Source organism: Manihot esculenta, chromosome 2 (genome assembly GCF_001659605.2).
Source record: "Manihot esculenta cultivar AM560-2 chromosome 2, M.esculenta_v8, whole genome shotgun sequence".
NCBI classification, from domain to species: Eukaryota; Viridiplantae; Streptophyta; class Magnoliopsida; order Malpighiales; family Euphorbiaceae; genus Manihot; species Manihot esculenta.
Window position 1 is genome coordinate 37,711,558 of NC_035162.2, and position 18,610 is coordinate 37,730,167.

The following is an 18,610-nucleotide window of genomic DNA, read 5'->3' on the forward strand; positions in this document are numbered from 1 at the left end:
GTCCGGTGGAATCTCGGGTGTCGGAGATCTCTAGTAGGGTAGAAACATGTTTTTACAAAATGTTCTAATGTATTTCATGATTTTAAGTAAAAAGGAAATGAGTTTTTTGCATGAAAACAACCTTGGAGGAAAACCCAGGTTCGGCCGCCGAACATGCATGCAATTTGGGTGTGCTTTAGGCCCCCGAAGGCATAAGTGAGGGACGTCCAAGTTCGGCCGCCGAACCTCAAGTTCGGCCGCCAAACATGGCATGCATGCGGAGGCACGTTCGGCCCCCGAATGTGGCCTGGCCAGCCACTATAAAAGGGTCCCTTAGCCAAAAACGGGCGAGTTTTTCTCCCCATTGTCGGCCAAGGTGAGCTCTCCGCCGTTCCTCACCAATTCTTGAGTTTTTCCTTCAGATCTTTCAAGATTTTCATAAGTTTTTTTTTGTTTGTTTTGAAGATTTTCGAATTTTGAGCAAGTTTTGAAACTTTGTGGTTCAAGGAAGCTCAACCCCTCCCATCTCCGAGTTTAGGTCGTCTCTCTCTCTATCTCCATGAGGTAAGAGCCGATCTTAAGCTCATTGCATGTTTTAAGTAAGTTTTAAGTAGATCTATGGGGTAGAATGCATGTTTAGCTCATGGTTAGGTTTATGGGTTTTATATGTGTTTATGAACAATGTGAGTTGCTTGATGTGTTGTAGTTGGGGTTTTTGATGGTTTGATGCCCCTAGGAACTTGCATGCTTGTTTGTGTATGATTGGGAATGTTGTAGAATAGGTTTATGCATGATTGGATTAGTTTGGAGGCAAATGTGCATAAAAGAGCTGAGTTTCTGCCAAAATGGGAGAAACCAGGTTCGGCAGCCGAAGGAACTTTCGGCCGCCGAACATGCTTGTGGAGGCAGCCTTCGGCTGCCGAAGCTTGCCCCCGAAAGGAGACTTTCGTCTCTGTCTGGGAGTTTCGGTCGCCGAAAGTGCCGCCGAACATGCATGAGTTTCGCCTCTGTCTGGGAGTTTCGGCCGCCGAAGGTGCCGCCGAACCTACCTGACTTTCGGCTCTGGAGGGACTTTCGGCCGCCGAACCTGCCACCGAAATTGCCCTGTCCAGCCCTCTTTTGCACGTTTTCCTATGATTGTCCATGATGTTTTAGGGGGTTTTGGGGAGTAGTTTAGAGTTATGTTCATGTATGTTTGGTCCCTCATTTGAGTCCACCTGTGTAGGTTTGGACCCGAGGAACCGAGGACTCCAGCAGTGAGTCAGCTGCTCTAGTGTCTAGTCAGAGCTACCCAGAGGTGAGTGGAATAAACCTTTATGTTTTTAAGTAAATCAATTGTACAGTTTTGAGCATGTTCATGCATCATGAATACCATGTAATGTTTTAGGTTGTTTGCATTAGAATCCACGAATATGTTGCATTGCACATTTTTTAATGTTGATGCGGATGAACGTTGGATGATCCATAGCCCTTGATCTATGATGTGACGATGTGATATGTACGGTACGGAATGTAAGACCAGTGGGACCCATTCTACGTTCGCTGGCACTATGTAAGGGAAAGACTAGGACCCATTCTACGTTCTGGCACAGTTGGACCATGTTATGTTATGCTATGTAAGAGAAAGACCAGGACCCATTCTACGTTCTGGCACAGTTGGACTATGTAGAGGGCTATTGGTGACAAGTTCATCCTTGATGTGATTAGCTGTGATGTGATGCATTCCATGTTATCATTGTAACAGCCCGGCCCCGTACGACCGGCCCTGTTACCGCTCACAGCCCGTGACCTTCCTCTGGGCCCAGCCACTGTGAGCAGCTCTTAACATCCCTTCACCCTCACGGGTTCCAGGCAGGATTTGTCCCTCGGGGGAGCCATTACGGCCCGCCCTAGCCCGAGTGGATTTGGCCCAATTCCTTCCTCTGGGAATTAGGTCGCCTCCCCCACTGCTCGAACCCTTGACCTCCCACTTTAAGGGAATAGTCTGGTGAGAGTGAGTACCAATTGTGCCATTGGAACAATTGGTACTCACTCTCACCAGACTATTCCCTTAAAGTGGGAGGTCAAGGGTTCGAGCAGTGGGGGAGGCGACCTAATTCCCAGAGGAAGGAATTGGGCCAAATCCACTCGGGCTAGGGCGGGCCGTAATGGCTCCCCCGAGGGACAAATCCTGCCTGGAACCCGTGAGGGTGAAGGGATGTTAAGAGCTGCTCACAGTGGCTGGGCCCAGAGGAAGGTCACGGGCTGTGAGCGGTAACAGGGCCGGTCGTACGGGGCCGGGCTGTTACATAAAAAGGCGCCTTTTTATGTAACAGCCCGGCCCCTTTCGACCGGCCCTGTTACCGCTCACAGCCCGTGACCTTCCTCTGGGCCCAGCCACTGTGAGCAGCTCTTAACATCCCTTCACCCTCACGGGTTCCAGGCAGGATTTGTCCCTCGGGGGAGCCATTACGGCCCGCCCTAGCCCGAGTGGATTTGGCCCAATTCCTTCCTCTGGGAATTAGGTCGCCTCCCCCACTGCTCGAACCCTTGACCTCCCACTTTAAGGGAATAGTCTGGTGAGAGTGAGTACCAATTGTGCCATTGGAACAATTGGTACTCACTCTCACCAGACTATTCCCTTAAAGTGGGAGGTCAAGGGTTCGAGCAGTGGGGGAGGCGACCTAATTCCCAGAGGAAGGAATTGGGCCAAATCCACTCGGGCTAGGGCGGGCCGTAATGGCTCCCCCGAGGGACAAATCCTGCCTGGAACCCGTGAGGGTGAAGGGATGTTAAGAGCTGCTCACAGTGGCTGGGCCCAGAGGAAGGTCACGGGCTGTGAGCGGTAACAGGGCCGGTCGTACGGGGCCGGGCTGTTACATAAAAAGGCGCCTTTTTATGTAACAGCCCGGCCCCTTTCGACCGGCCCTGTTACCGCTCACAGCCCGTGACCTTCCTCTGGGCCCAGCCACTGTGAGCAGCTCTTAACATCCCTTCACCCTCACGGGTTCCAGGCAGGATTTGTCCCTCGGGGGAGCCATTACGGCCCGCCCTAGCCCGAGTGGATTTGGCCCAATTCCTTCCTCTGGGAATTAGGTCGCCTCCCCCACTGCTCGAACCCTTGACCTCCCACTTTAAGGGAATAGTCTGGTGAGAGTGAGTACCAATTGTTCCAATTGGTACAACTGGTACTCACTCTCACCAGACTATTCCCTTAAAGTGGGAGGTCAAGGGTTCGAGCAGTGGGGGAGGCGACCTAATTCGCAGAGGAAGGAATTGGGCCAAATCCACTCGGGCTAGGGCGGGCCGTAATGGCTCCCCCGAGGGACAAATCCTGCCTGGAACCCGTGAGGGTGAAGGGATGTTAAGAGCTGCTCACAGTGGCTGGGCCCAGAGGAAGGTCACGGGCTGTGAGCGGTAACAGGGCCGGTCGAAAGGGGCCGGGTTGTTACAATCATATGTTTTAAATGTTTTATTATTCTGCTCACTGGGCTCTAGTAGCTCACCCCTCTCCCCATTTTCCCCAGGATTGCAGGTACAGGGTAGACCAGGAGGGTTACCAGAGTATTGAAGTCATGTGTTGTAATAGATAGAATGTGGACATGATGATTTGTAAAATGATGTAAAGTTATTATTAGTTATGTAATGTAATGATATTGAGGATTAGAGGTTGTGCTTGACCTATGTGTAAGATATCCCTTTTAATGCATGATCCAAAATCTTTTATGATATCTTTGTAGACCAACTCAACATATGATGTTTGCCCATTGGGGCATTGAGGAGATCCCACTGAGGGGTCATGTTTATGACTACGTTTATGTTCAGTGCATGCACATGTTGAGTTTGGTATACGATAGAATGAATGAAAGAAAAGTTTTAAATTTTTATGTATGTTGTTGATCATGTATGGGATTAAACAGGTTTTCAGGTTGCATGTCAGGCTTGCTACGGGTCTCGGCAGCCTTAAGCCGACCCGGATCCTAGCGCCGGTAGCGGTCCGATTTTTGGGTCGTTACAGAATGGTATCAGAGCCTGGTTCATAGGATCGGACCTAGAGTGTCGGGCTCATAGATGTTCTAGAAGGTCAAGCACAATAGGAAGATCATGTCCACTAGGATAGGATGTTGAGTCCTGTCTTGTATGATGATGTGAAATGCCATGATTATATACATGTGCATTGATGCTATGATATGTATGATGTCTATGTGATGCGGTTTCATGTGTTTCCACATGAACCATATGATGCTAATATTGTGTGATGTGTACTGTTTTTTCAGAAAACAGGATGAGAGGAACCCGTCGATCTGCGAGATTGACTGGAGTGCCACCTGAGGATGAGGGCACGAGCGCCCGTCCTCCTACATTGCCTAGGGCAATGTCATGTAGAGCAAACAGAGAAAGAGTGTCAAGGGACGCTAGAAGGTCTTTTGATGCTAGCAGAAGGGGGACTGATAGAGGAGGAAGTTCTTTAGATGTGAGGGAGGTTATGGAAGAGGACCAGAGGAGGGATGGGAACCTGGAGGTGAGCATGGAGGAAGAGGGGACAGGGGAGTCTCAGGGAGGCGTTCAGGCCTCGGGGTATGGTTTTCCACCCCATTATCCACCCTTCCCGCAGGGTTCAGGGTATCCGATGGGAGGCACATCGGATTATTCTAGTTTTAACCCCTACCCTACCTACATGCCTTATCCACCTTTCTATCCACCTTACACTCAATACCCAGCTTACCCACCCTCACCCTTCTATCCTAACCCAGCAAACCCCACCTCGGGGAATGCTGCACCCCCACCTCCACCACCTACAGAACCAGCAGCCCCAGTTACTCAACCTTCAAGACCTAGCTCAGCCGGTGGGAGCAAAGTAAAGATGAGAGATTACCTTAAGTTGGATGCTCCCAAATACAAGTCTGGGGATGATCCCTTTGAGTACCTAAGAGTAGTGAAGACAATAACTGATGAGTTAGGGGCAAGTGACAGCAGGGCCATCCAGATGGCAGGGTTCACCTTAAAGTGCAAGAAGGCACGAGAATGGTTCAAGTGTTATGTGGACCCGAGACTAGACGGCATGACATGGGAGGAATTTGCGAATGAGTTCGCTGGATGGGCTTTTCCAGACAGTTCCAGAGAACTGAAGATGATCGAGTTTGAGCAACTGAGGCAGACAGAACAAATGAGTGTAGAGGAGTTCACGGATAAATTCTTGGAGCTATTGCCTTTTTCAGGGCAAGCCCTAGATACAGATACGAAGAAAGCCAAGAGATATGTTATGAAGCTGCATTCTAGGTACTCCTCGTTGATTCAGTCAGTTGAGAGGGAAAGTTTCCACACTGTGGTGGATATGGCTCGAAGGATGGAGGCGAGGGCTATAGTTGAGGGGTCAGTGAAGCAGTCAGTGACCCAGTCTTCAGGGGTTAAGACCCCAGGCAGAGGAGGGCCAGGTCTCTCTTCTCAGAGCTCAGGTAAGAAGAGGTGGGATAACACCACCAAGAAGCCGAAGAAGAATAAGTTTTGGAATAAGTTGAAATCCGGTCAGGGTTTTAGCGGTGGCTCGAGCTCAGGCTCAGATGGTACAGAATGCCAAAGGTGTGGGAGGCCGCACAGGGGAGTGTGTCGAGCTGGGACTAATACATGTTTCAGATGTGGACAGGAGGGACACATAGCTCGGGAATGTCCTAGAGCACCTTTTATGGGCCAGCCCCAGCAGACAGCTTCTGGTAGTGTGGCACAACCAGCAGCTCCAGCCACAACTCAGGGCAGTGGCAGAGGTAGAGGGAGAGGGGCAGCCTCTTCTTCTGGTTCCCGAGGTGAAGGTCCATCAGCTCCAGCCAGGATCTTCACCATGACTCAGCAGGAGGCTAACACATCCAACACCGTGGTGTCAGGTAATCTCATCATTGGGTGTTCTGATGTGTATGCATTAATGGACCCGGGTGCATCTCATTCATTTATTGCTCCGAGAGCCGTCGAGAGGTTGGGTCTGATAGTCTCTGGGTTAGAGTGTCCCCTATGGGTCAGTGGACCCAAGTGTGACCCGTCAGTGGCAGAGTCAGTCTGCCAGTACAATCAAGTTTTTGTTGAGGGAAGATGCCTCTCCGCCGACCTTGTGGTTCTAGATTTGACAGACTTTGACGTCATTCTAGGGATGGATTGGCTATCTACCCATGGTGCTACCTTGGACTGCAGAGACAAGGTAGTCAGGTTCAGAGATCAGAACGGGTCAGAGGTCGTCTTCAGAGGAGACAAGAGGGGCACACCTAGAGGTCTGATATCAGCTCTTCAGGCTCGTAGGTTGCTTAGGAAGAGATGTCAGGGGTTTTTGGCTCATGTGAGAGAGCTAGACAGTCAGGTCAGGGAGCCAGCCTCGGTGCCAGTTGTCAGAGAATTTCAGGATGTTTTTCCAGACGAGCTTCTAGGTTTACCACCTGCTAGGGAGATAGAGTTCGAGATAGAGTTGATGCCTGGAACTAGACCGATCTCTATCCCTCCCTACAAGATGGCCCCAGCCGAGTTGAAGGAGTTAAAAGAACAATTACAAGAACTAGTAGAAAAGGGCTTCATCCGACAGAGTACCTCACCTTGGGGTGCTCCGGTCTTGTTTGTGAGGAAGAAGGATGGATCCCTTAGACTTTGTATCGACTACAGGCAGTTGAACAAAGTCACTACCAACAATAGGTACCCTCTGCCAAGGATCAATGATCTATTCGACCAGCTAGCCGGAGCGGGTTGTTTCTCCAAAATAGATCTGAGATCTGGGTACTATCAGCTGAGGATAAGAGAAGAAGACGTGCCAAAGACAGCTTTCAGGACCAGATATGGGCATTTTGAGTTCCTTGTAATGCCGTTCGGGTTAACCAACGCCCCTGCAGCATTCATGGATCTCATGAACAGAGTGTTTAGCCAATACCTGGATCACTTTGTTATTGTCTTCATAGATGATATCTTAGTGTATTCTAGGAATGCAGAGGAGCATGCCCATCATCTGAGGTTAGTTCTGCAAACCTTGAGGGAACATGGCTTGTATGCTAAGTTCTCTAAGTGTGAGTTCTGGCTAAGGAGCATTTCATTCTTGGGGCATGTTGTGTCAGAAAATGGAATAGAGGTAGACCCCAAGAAGGTAGAAGCTGTGGCTAACTGGCCTAGACCCACTTCAGTGACAGAGATTAGGAGTTTCTTGGGTTTGGCAGGTTACTACAGGAGGTTCGTTCAGGACTTCTCAAAGATTGCAGCTCCTCTGACCAGACTAACCAGAAAGAATCATAAGTTTGTGTGGACTGACCAGTGCGAAGAGAGTTTCGAAGAGCTTAAGAAGAGGTTGACTTCAGCACCAGTGTTAGCTCTGCCATCTAGTGATGAAGACTTTACAGTCTTTTGTGATGCGTCCCGTGTGGGACTGGGTTGTGTACTAATGCAGAATGAGAGGGTGATTGCTTATGCTTCTAGGCAGCTGAAGAAGCATGAGTTGAATTACCCCACGCATGACCTGGAGATGGCAGCAGTAATCTTTGCACTCAAGATGTGGAGGCACTACCTCTATGGGGTTAAATGTGAGATCTTCACGGATCATAAGAGCCTACAGTACATCCTGAGTCAAAGAGATTTGAACTTGAGACAGAGAAGATGGGTGGAGCTGCTGAGTGACTATGATTGCAAGATTCAGTACCATCCGGGTAAGGCGAATGTTGTGGCAGACGCCTTAAGCCGGAAATCACTCGGCAGTTTATCCCACATATCGGCAGAGAGGAGGCCAGTGGTGAAGGAGTTTTACAAGCTCATTGAGGAAGATCTACAGATGGAGTTGTCTGGTACAGGTGCCTTGGTAGCCCAGATGAGAGTAGCACCCGTGTTTCTGGAGCAGGTAGCTCAGAAACAGCATGAGGACCCGGAGTTAGTGAAGATTGCCAGGACTGTTCAGTCAGGCAATGATAGTGAGTTCAGATTCGACAGCAAGGGGATCCTCCGCTATGGGAGCAGACTTTGTGTATCGGATGACATAGGGCTAAAAGGAGACATTATGAGAGAGGCTCATAATGCAAGATACAACATTCACCCCGGAGCCACCAAAATGTATCAAGATTTGAAGAAGGTTTATTGGTGGCCAGCCATGAAGAAAGAAGTGGCACAGTTTGTGTCAGCCTGCGAAGTGTGTCAAAGGGTGAAGTTGGAACATCAGAAGCCGGCTGGAATGCTTAACCCGCTACCTATTCCAGAATGGAAATGGGAAAATATAGCTATGGACTTCGTAGTGGGGTTACCGGCAGCGTCCAACAGATTGGACTCCATATGGTGATTGTGGACAGACTCACCAAATCTGCTCACTTCATCCCTGTTAGGAGTGGCTATTCTGTGGACAAGTTGGCGCAGGTGTATGTTGATGAGATCGTTAGGCTGCATGGGGTTCCTGTCTCGATAGTGTCAGATAGAGGGCCCCAGTTCACCTCCAGATTTTGGCGGAGTCTGCAGAACGCCATGGGTACCAGGTTGGATTTTAGCACTGCTTTCCATCCGCAGACGGACGGACAACCAGAAAGGACCATCCAGACCATAGAGGATATGCTCAGAATGTGTGTGTTGGACTTTGGCGGTTCTTGGAGGCAGCATCTAACTTGGGTGGAGTTTGCCTACAATAATAGCCATCATGCTAGCATCGGGATGGCTCCATACGAAGCCTTATATGGAAGGAAGTGCAGATCACCGGTTTGCTGGGAAGAAGTTGGAGAAAAGGCCTTGGCAGGGCCTGAGCTTGTAGAGATTACCAGCAGGGTGGTACCCATAATCAGAGAAAGGATCAAGACTGCTGCAAGCAGACAGAAGATTTATGCAGACATCCGCAGGAGACAGGTAGAGTTTCAAGAGGGGGATCTGGTATTGCTCAAGGTGTCTCCTATGAAAGGAGTGGTTCGCTTCGGGAAGAAAGGTAAACTAGCCCCACAATACATCGGACCCTTTGCAACCTTGCAAAAGATTGGGAATGTGTCGTACAAGCTGGATTTACCTGCTTCAATGGAAAGAATCCATCCGGTTTTCCATGTTTCAATGTTGAGGAAGTTTGTGTCAGATCCGAGCAAGGTTCTTAGTAAGCCTGATGTGGAGGTCCAAGAGGATCTCACCTATGTTGAACAGCCAGTACGGATCATAGACACCCAGATCAGAAAGCTAAGAAACAAGGAAATCCCGATGGTGAAAGTCCTGTGGAACCACCACAATTTGGAAGAATGCACTTGGGAGACACGGGAGTCTATGCTCCAGCAGTACCCTCATCTCTTTTAAGGTTAGATCTCTATGTGTTTTTCTGCTATGTATGTATGTTATGTTTTATGCCATGCTATGTGCTAGTTGAGTAACATTCGGGGACAAATGTTCTTAAGGGGGGGAGAATGTAATACCAGGCTAGACTCCGGTATCAGAATTCCTACCGTCCGGTGGAATCTCGGGTGTCGGAGATCTCTAGTAGGGTAGAAACATGTTTTTACAAAATGTTTTAATGTATTTCATGATTTTAAGTAAAAAGGAAATGAGTTTTTTGCATGAAAACAACCTTGGAGGAAAACCCAGGTTCGGCCGCCGAACCTCAAGTTCGGCCGCCGAACATGGCATGCATGCAGAGGCACGTTCGGCCCCCAAACGTGGCCTGGCCAGCCACTATAAAAGGGTCCCTTAGCCGAAAACGGGCGACTTTTTCTCCCCATTGTCGGCCAAGGTGAGCTCTCCGCCGTTCCTCACCAATTCTTGAGTTTTTCCTTCAGATCTTTCAAGATTTTCATAAGTTTTTTTGTTTGTTTTGAAGATTTTCGAATTTTGAGCAAGTTTTGAAGCTTTGTGGTTCAAGGAAGCTCAACCCCTCCCATCTCTGAGTTTAGGTCGTCTCTCTCTCTATCTCCACGAGGTAAGAGCCGATCTTAAGCTCATTGCATGTTTTAAGTAAGTTTTAAGTAGATCTATAGGGTAGAATGCATGTTTAGCTCATGGTTAGATTTATGGGTTTTATATGTGTTTATGAACAATGTGAGTTGCTTGATGTGTTGTAGTTGGGGTTTTTGATGGTTTGATGCCCCTAGGAACTTGCATGCTTGTTTGTGTATGATTGGGAATGTTGTAGAATAGGTTTATGCATGATTGGATTAGTTTGGAGGCAAATGTGCATAAAAGAGCTTAGTTTCTGCCAAAATGGGAGAAACCAGGTTCGGCAGCCGAAGGAACTTTCGGCCGCCGAACATGCTTGTGGAGGCAGCCTTCGGCTGCCGAAGCTTGCCCCCGAAAGGAGACTTTCGTCTCTGTCTGGGAGTTTCGGCCGCCGAAAGTGCCGCCGAACATGCATGAGTTTCGCCTCTATCTGGGAGTTTCGGCCGCCGAAGGTGCCGCCGAACCTGCCTGACTTTCGGCTCTGGCGGGACTTTCGGCCGCCGAACCTGCCGCTGAAAGTGCCCTGTCCAGCCCTCTTTTGCACGTTTTCCTATGATTGTCCATGATGTTTTAGGGGGTTTTGGGGAGTAGTTTAGAGTTATGTTCATGTATGTTTGGTCCCTCATTTGAGTCCACCTGTGTAGGTTCGGAACCGAGGAACCGAGGACCCCAGCAGTGAGTCAGCTGCTCCAGTGTCTAATCAGAGCTACCCAGAGGTGAGTGGAATAAACCTTTACGTTTTTAAGTAAATCAATTGTACAGTTTTGAGCATGTTCATGCATCATGAATACCATGTAATGTTTTAGGTTGTTTGCATTAGAATCCACGAATATGTTGCATTGCACATTTTTTAATGTTGATGCGGATGAACGTTGGATGATCCATAGCCCTTGATCTATGATGTGACGATGTGATATGTACGGTACGGAATGTAAGACCAGTGGGACCCATTCTACGTGCGCTGGCACTATGTAAGGGAAAGACCAGGACCCATTCTACGTTCTGGCACAGTTGGACCATGTTATGTTATGCTATGTAAGAGAAAGACCAGGACCCATTCTACGTTCTGGCACAGTTGGACTATGTAGAGGGCTATTGGTAACAAGTTCATCCTTGATGTGATTAGCTGTGATGTGATGCATTCCATGTTATCATATGTTTTAAATGTTTTATTATTCTGCTCACTGGGCTCTAGTAGCTCACCCCTCTCCCCATTTTCCCCAGGATTGCAGGTACAGGGTAAACCAGGAGGGTTACCAGAGTATTGAAGTCATGTGTTGTAATAGATAGAATGTGGACATGATGATTTGTAAAATGATGTAAAGTTATTATTAGTTATGTAATGTAATGATATTGAGGATTAGAGGTTGTGCTTCACCTATGTGTAAGATATCCCTTTTAATGAATGATCCAAAATCTTTTATGATATCTTTGTAGACCAACTCAACATATGATGTTTGCCCATTGGGGCATTGAGGAGATCCCACTGAGGGGTCATGTTTATGACTACGTTTATGTTCAGTGCACGCACAGGTTGAGTTTGGTATACGATAGAATGAATGAAAGAAAAGTTTTAAATTTTTATGTATGTTGTTGATCATGTATGGGATTAAACAGGTTTTCAGGTTGCATGTCAGGCTTGCTACGGGTCTCGGCGGCCTTAAGCCGACCCAGATCCTAGCGCCGGTAGCGGTCCGATTTTCGGGTCGTTACACATGTAATGTAATGTAATGATGTTTATTGAGGTTTAGAGTTGTGCTTGACCCTAGTATGTATGGTTAATCCCTTTGTGTATACATGATCTATGTAATGTGTTAATGATGTTTATGTAAACCAAGCTTAATGTATGATATGTTACCCCATTGGAGCATTTGATGAGGGCTCCAGTGTGGGGTTTAATGTTTATGATTATGAGTTGTGCATGCGCAGGTTAAGCTTGGTGAAAGAAAGAAAGTTTAAAGTTTTTAAGTAAATGTTGATCATGTATGGCATTAAACAGGTATACAGGATGTATGTTAGGCTTGCTACGGGTCCCGGCGGCCTTAAGCCGATCTGGATCCTAGTGCCAGTAGCGGTCCAATTTTCGGGTCATTACAAGGTTAGACGGCCAAAAAGTAGCCTTCACAGGCAGGTTTGGCGATCGAACATGGGTTCTTTTGCAAAGCAGAACTCGATTCAACCTCAACCAATAACCCTAGAAAATGCTTCCAGCTTACAAGCAACAACTCACAAACAAACATACACAACTCAACATACAAGAAACACTTAAAACTAATCCAAACTTCATCATGCATTAACCTCACAAGACAATATTCATTATCTAACAACTTAAACTCCAAAAAATTTGAAAGATCTTGCATGCATCATCAAACTATAGAAACAACTTATGCTTCTATTAAAAATTCTAGCAACAGAAGAGAGGTAAGGATTAAAACTTACCCCTTGGAGATACAATGGTCACAGCAACCAAGAACTCGGAGAAGAGGACAAGTTGATTCGAAGGGTCCCCAAAGAAGATCCAATTTGATTCTTTAAAAACAAAGGTAAACTCATGAGAAAATTATTTAAAAGAAAGATTTGTGAAGAAGAGGGGCAGGAAACTCACCTCTGCTCGAAATGGAGAAAAAGTTCTCTCCTTTTCGGGCAAAGTCCCTTCTATATGTGACTGGAGAATCCAGATTCGGCGGCCGAACTTGAAGGTTTGGCTGTGGAATCTTAAAACTTTTCTAAAATTTATCTTTTTTTTAAACACATCATAAAATGCTTCAAATTTATTTTATAAAAACCCATTTTACCCTTCTAAAGTTTTCGATTCTGAAATTTCGGATTTCAATGGAGATTCTGTCGGAAAGTTGGAATTCCACATTAGTGTTTAGCTGGATATTACATATTTACGCATAAATTTCTTCTTGGATTGTCAACATGTGTTGAAAATTGATATTATAAAATTGTGTATGATTAAAAACTCTTGATTCATATTATAACTAAATTTTTTATTATGATGAGTTATGTATTAAACTATGGGAATGAAATTGGCATATTGGGTTGACTTAAATTGTTATCTAATAATATAATGGTTGAAACTATTATGAGATGTGATATTGGAATGATTGTGCTTGTTAAATTAAAGTTATCGGAAGAGATATTGTAATTGAGTATATATGTGTTGAAGTATGGTTTACTATTCATAGATTGGTTTATGTCCAATTTATAGTTAAATTCTGCAAGATTTTCGAATAGAAAAAAATATGCCATAGATTACTTGAAAATCAATCTTAATGCAGGATAATGTGAAAGTAAAAGTTATAGAGTGTGATATCTCCGACTTAGATTATCAAACGACCGAGCAAAGGGTGTTACAAATACTCCTAAAACTAAATAATATCAAATATTATTTTAAATTAGTTTTTAATATTTCATAAATAATATACTTTATAAAGTTATTTTCTTAACAATAGTTTTAAAAGTAATGTCAAATAGTAAATATATCAGACAAAATAAAAAAATTATCAAGAATACTTATTTTTATTGTGAAATTATCGATAAAAATAAAAAATGTATATGAATAATAGTATAAAGTTATTTTTACATATAATTAATAGTGAAAAAATGTGATTAAAAATTTCATGAGTCTTTAACTATATGAATAACGATAGGGTATATTTGATAATGATACAGATAACAGTAGGTATATTTAATCAAATATTAAAAAGGTAGAATTTGATAGGAAAAAAATAGTATAGGGTAAAATTACAACAAAAGAAAAGAATATAATAGAGTATCTTTTAGCCATTAACTCTAAACTTTGCTTATGTGGTGGAATTAATGTTGCAATTTTAATAGTGTCTAATAAAATAGGTAATAGTTGAGTAAGTAACTTTAAAAAATCAGGATTAAATTAGTATATATATATATATATATATATAACAATGGTTTTTTGATTTTCAATATATATCGGGATCCACTATTCTGGTTATAGTAAAAAAAACATAAAATAAAATGGTGGGATCACTCAAAAATATCACCACAGAAATTGTTGTTAAATAATAGATACTTAAAAGAGCACAGTTCCCGCCAGTCTCTTATGCTACTAAATTATCCCTGCAAGAGAACCCTTCATTTGGAGCACAAAAGGCCCAATGTCAGGCATTACTTGCAGCAGTTAAAACCCCTGAAGAATACAAGATGATTTGTCAGCAAATGTTTAATCACCTTGCTGTAAGGGACTTAAATAAGGGACCAAATATAATTTTTACAATACTTAAAACTATCCCCAGAAACTCCTAAAAATATATCAGAGAACATGTAGAAAATGAGCTGAAAATGGCTAGACAAGAAACTTTCGGCAGTAAGTTCATCGGCCTAAAGTCCCTTTATAGATCTGAAAGTCAAACCTTTAGAGGCAGGTTTGTAATACCCGGTTAGACTCTGGTATCGGAATTCCTACCGTCCAGTGGAATCTCGGATGTCGGAAACCTCTAGAAGGGTAAAATCATGTTTTAATAAAATTTTTTAATATATTTTAAGGTTTTAAGTAAGAAAGAAACTGAGTTTTGAATGAAAAAGACCATGGAGGCATTTCCAGGTTCGGCCGCCGAACATGGGATAGTTTAGCGGGGCAAGTTAGGCTTCCGAAAGTGGTCCAGGTTCGGCCGCCGAACTTGCATGAGTTTTGGAGGCATTTTAGGCTTCCGAAGGTGGTCTGGCCAGCCCCTATAAAAGGCCCCATGGCCGAAAACGGGCGAGCTTTCTCCCCTATTTTCGGCCAACGGTGAGTCCATGCTCTCCCATGGTTGGTTTTGTTGATTTTCCTCAAATCTTTCAAGTTTTAACGAGTTCTAACTTGGTTTTGAAGAGTTTTGGAGCTGAGATCAAGTTTTTGGAGTTTGGAGGCCCAAGGAGCTAGATCTCTCCCACCTCCGAGTTGGATCGCCTCTCCTCTGGATCTTCAAGAGGTAAGAGTAGATCCTTAGCTCATTTCATGTTTTAAACGAGTTTTATGAAAGTTTATGGGGTAGAAATGCATGTGTAAGTTAGTTGTTTATTGTTAGGGTAAATGTTGAATTTTTTGGTAATGTATGTTGTTTGAGTTGCTTTATGTGTTTGTGTTGGGGTTTAGGATAGTTTGAGGCCCCTAAATGCTTCTTTGCTTGGGTATGCATGTTGTAGAATAGCTAAATGCATGTTTGAATGGTTTGGGAGGCAAAAATGTGCATGATGAGGCTGAGTTCTGCCATTTGGAAGAACTCAGGTTCGGCAGCCGAAGGACTTTCGGCCGCCGAACCTGCCTGTGGAGGCAAACTTTCGGCTGCCGAACCCTGCCCCCGAAAGTTGGACTTTCGGCTCTGGAAGGGAGTTTCGGCCGCCGAAGGTGCCGCCGAACATGCATGAGTTTCGGATCTGAAAGGAACCTTCGGCCACCGAAGGTGCATGAATTTCGGCTCTGGAAGGACTTTCGGCCCTGGAGGGACTTTTGGCCGCCGAACCTGCCGCCGAAAGTGCCCTGTTCAGCCTTCCTTTGCATGATTTCTATGATTGTTTTAAGGTGTTTTAGGGGGTTTTGGGGAGTAGTTTAGAGTCATGTTAGTATATGTTTGGTCCCTCATTTGCGTCCACTTGTGTAGGTTCGGACCCGAGGAACCGAGGACCCCAGCAGTGAGATAGCTGCTTCAGTGTCTTGTCAGAGCTAGCCTGAGGCGAGTAGAATGGACCTTTATTTCCAAAGCAAATAAATAAAATTGAGCATGTTCATGCATCACGAATGCCATATGATATATTAGGTTGTTTGCATTATAATTCACAAATATGTTGCATTGCATAATATGATGATGATGTGGATGAATGTTGGATGATCCTTTAGCCCTCACTATGATGAGATATGATATGATGTGATATGGAAGTCCAGGTATGGCCTGCACTACGCCCCTGGCACAATGTAAGAGAAAGTCCGGGTGTGGCCTGCACTACGCCCCCAGCACGAGTGGATATGTATGATATGATATGTGTAAGAGAAAGACCAGGTGTGGCCTGCACTACGCCCCTGGCATGATTGGATTATTTAGAGGGCTATTGGTGACAAGTTCATCCTTAATGTGATTTGTTTGTGATGTGATGCATTTCATGAAAGCATGAATGTTAAATTTAATGTTTTACTATTCTGCTCACTGGGCTCTAGTAGCTCACCCCATTCCCTTAATCCCCCAGGTTTGCAGGTACAAGGCAGTCCGGGAAGTCAGCTAGAGTAGGAAGTTTTATGTATGTAATAGCTAGTAAGTGGACATTAGAAAGAATATGATGTAATGAATAGTATTGAACAGTCATATAATGTAATGTAATGATGTTTATTGAGGTTTAGAGTTGTGTTTGACCCTAGTATGTATGGTTAATCCCTTTGCGTATACATGATCTATGTAATGTGTTAATGATGTTTATGTAAACCAAGCTTAATGTATGATATGTTACCCCATTGGAGCATTTGATGAGGGCTCCAGTGTGGGGTTTAATGTTTATGATTATAAGTTGTGCATGCACAGGTTAAGCTTGGTGAAAGAAAGAAAGAAAGTTTAAAGTTTTTATGTAAATGTTGATCATGTATGGGATTAAACAGGTATACAGGATGTATGTTAGGCTTGCTACGGGTCCCGGCGGCCTTAAGCCGATCTGGATCCTAGTGCCAGTAGCGGTCCGATTTTCGGGTCATTACAAGGTTAGACGGCCAAAAAGTAGCCTTCACAGGTAGGTTTGGCGATCGAACCTAGGTTCTTTTGCAAAGCAGAACTCGATTCAACCTCAACCAATAACCCTAGAAAATGCTTCCAGCTTACAAGCAACAACTCACAAACAAACATACACAACTCAACATACAAGAAACACTTAAAACTAATCCAAACTTCATCATGCATTAACCTCACAAGACAATATTCATTATCTAACAACTTAAACTCCAAAAAATTTGAAAGATCTTGCATGCATCATCAAACTATAGAAACAACTTATGCTTCTATTAAAAATTCTAGCAACAGAAGAGAGGTAAGGATTAAAACTTACCCCTTGGAGATACAATGGTCACAGCAACCAAGAACTCGGAGAAGAGGACAAGTTGATTCGAAGGGTCCCCAAAGAAGATCCAATTTGATTCTTTAAAAACAAAGGTAAACTCATGAGAAAATTATTTAAAAGAAAGATTTGTGAAGAAGAGGGGCAGGAAACTCACCTCTGCTCGAAATGGAGAAAAAGTTCTCTCCTTTTCGGGCAAAGTCCCTTCTATATGTGACTGGAGAATCCAGATTCGGCGGCCGAACTTGAAGGTTTGGCTGTGGAATCTTAAAACTTTTCTAAAATTTATCTTTTTTTTAAACACATCATAAAATGCTTCAAATTTATTTTATAAAAACCCATTTTACCCTTCTAAAGTTTTCGATTCTGAAATTTCGGATTTCAATGGAGATTCTGTCGGAAAGTTGGAATTCCACATTAGTGTTTAGCTGGATATTACATATTTACGCATAAATTTCTTCTTGGATTGTCAACATGTGTTGAAAATTGATATTATAAAATTGTGTATGATTAAAAACTCTTGATTCATATTATAACTAAATTTTTTATTATGATGAGTTATGTATTAAACTATGGGAATGAAATTGGCATATTGGGTTGACTTAAATTGTTATCTAATAATATAATGGTTGAAACTATTATGAGATGTGATATTGGAATGATTGTGCTTGTTAAATTAAAGTTATCGGAAGAGATATTGTAATTGAGTATTGTAACAGCCCGGAAACCGAACTGCCACCGGCACTAGGATCCAGATCGACTTAAGGTCGCCGGGACCCGTAGTAAGCCTGCTATCCTGTCTGTATACCTGTAACATCCCATACATGATCATACATTTGCTGTAAAAACATAAAACTTTTCTTCATTCCAAGGCTTAACCTGTGCATGCACTCTCTCTGTGCTCTACTAATCCCTACTAGAGCTCCTCATGGCTCTAGGCGGATCACACTCATAATGTTAAGCCTGGTTTTGCTCATAAACATACAACAATATATGTAAACATAAACTGATCATGTGAAAAGAACAAGGGATTACAACTCTTATAGTCAAGCACCATTCTATACACTATACATAAACCTTATCTCTTTACATTTACTTGTCCACACTAGCTATTACAAGACTCTGTACTCTTCCTGTACCCTGCTGAGTTCTCTCTGATCTCTGAACCTGCACAACTGAAGTTAAGGGAGAGGGATGAGCTACGATAGCCCAGTGAGTAGAATAGGCAAATACAGGTGATAAAACATGCTCTCATGGAATGCAACACATAAGCACATAACCTCGGCCGGACGGATCAAAACTCCCTCTATCTCATCTGGGGTACCTAAGTACCATGTGCCTGGTCCCCATAGGGCTGTTCCAGGTCTTTATATATGTGCCTGGTCCCCGTAGGGCTGTTCCAGGTCTTTCCTCTGAGGGCTAATGAATCCTCACGAAGTCCGTGCCGTCTCACATAAGCAATGTACAAGGAGCCATGCCAAGTACAAGGATAAATGCAATGCATCATCTTTGTGTACACTAATGCACTCACCCTAAAGCATATTCATGATGCATGAAGCATGATAAAATATCAGTTTTCATATTAAAACATTAAGTTAAATTCCACTCACCTGGTTATCTCTGAACTGACTCTGCAGGTTCTGACACTGGACTCACTGCTGACTTCCCTGATTCCTCTGGTCCGTACCTACACAGGTGG